Source organism: Notothenia coriiceps, unplaced genomic scaffold (assembly GCF_000735185.1).
Source record: "Notothenia coriiceps isolate Sejong01 unplaced genomic scaffold, NC01 NC01_scaffold00026271, whole genome shotgun sequence".
Classification (NCBI taxonomy): domain Eukaryota; kingdom Metazoa; phylum Chordata; class Actinopteri; order Perciformes; family Nototheniidae; genus Notothenia; species Notothenia coriiceps.
Genome location: NW_011358972.1, coordinates 1788 through 2892, shown reverse-complemented (window position 1 = coordinate 2892; position 1105 = coordinate 1788). Strand labels below are relative to the sequence as shown.

Below are 1105 nucleotides of genomic sequence, written 5' to 3'. Positions count from 1 at the left end.
CTTAAAATTCCTGCACTGCCTCACGATGCCTCAATACCCTCGAGATGACCTCAATACCCTCAGTTGCCTCAATACCCTGAGGTCGCCTCAATACCCTGAGGTGCCTCAATACCCTCGATGCCTCAATACCCTGAGGTGCCTCAATACCCTCCGATGCCTCCAATGCCTCAATACCCTCCGTGCCTCAATACCCTCCGATGCCTCAATACCCTCCGATGCCTCAATACCCTCCGATGCCTCACTACCCTCCGATGCCTCAATACGCTCAGATGCCGTTTCCACGATATATGCCCATGTATCCTCCCTTTAATCCTCTTTATCCAGCAACAAAGCCAAAACATCATCCCCATGTTCACTTGCCCATACCAATGCTTCCTCCGTTTCCTCCTCCACGCTACCGTACTTAAACAATTCTAATAAAAGTTTTGAACAGACACTTTCCAGTTTGTGCTTTTGTTAACCTTCAACTACCCAAGATACTTTTTATTCCAGGCTCTTCAAGAAGTCTCATTTGGTTTGTGAATGAGTGAACAGTCCATATTGAGAACATGACATTTAATTTAAACAGAAAAATTGTGCCGACAAATGATTAACTTAAAGTGCACACTTTGAATTCCTACATTTATAAATTCAATTAATGTTTGGCATTGGAAGTGTTATCATAGTGTGACTTTCTGTCCAGATGGTGGAATCATTGCGCAACCATTTCTTAGTCATCAACTCTGAAATGGAGCATTTACAACTTTGGGCAGTTCTGCAAATCAAAACAATGAACCTTCAGCATTTGTCTCTTTTTGGTTTTCTAAACTGGAGGTAAGCATTACTGAATATTTGGTCAAACACTAGGTCATAAGTGTTCAAACTACACATGTAGATGTTATATTATAAAAGTAGCCTTCATACAACTAAAAATGAAAGGTGTGATCTTAAATTATTCAAGTGAAATGTCAACTGATAGAAGCAAAACCTTTTATCCTACAGGGTGTCCTTAACACCTTTTTATTGTTTCTTTCAAATTATGGAACTAACCATGAAACGACTTCTCTGGTCCAAGTCAGGCTGGGACACTGATGCATGTTCACCATCCCGTTACCGTCTGATTGAC

General features: G+C 41.1%; 1 long non-coding RNA gene across 1 annotated transcript; it reads right to left on the bottom strand.

Moving 5' to 3' along the window:
• Positions 1-18: 18 nt before the first annotated feature.
• Positions 19-466, bottom strand: LOC104956735 (uncharacterized). The gene is made up of 2 exons (XR_799587.1): positions 202-466; positions 19-157 (listed from the first exon to the last, which is right to left on the bottom strand). It is a non-coding gene; the product is annotated as an uncharacterized lncRNA (long non-coding RNA).
• Between the last annotated feature and the right edge of the window lie 639 nt (positions 467-1105).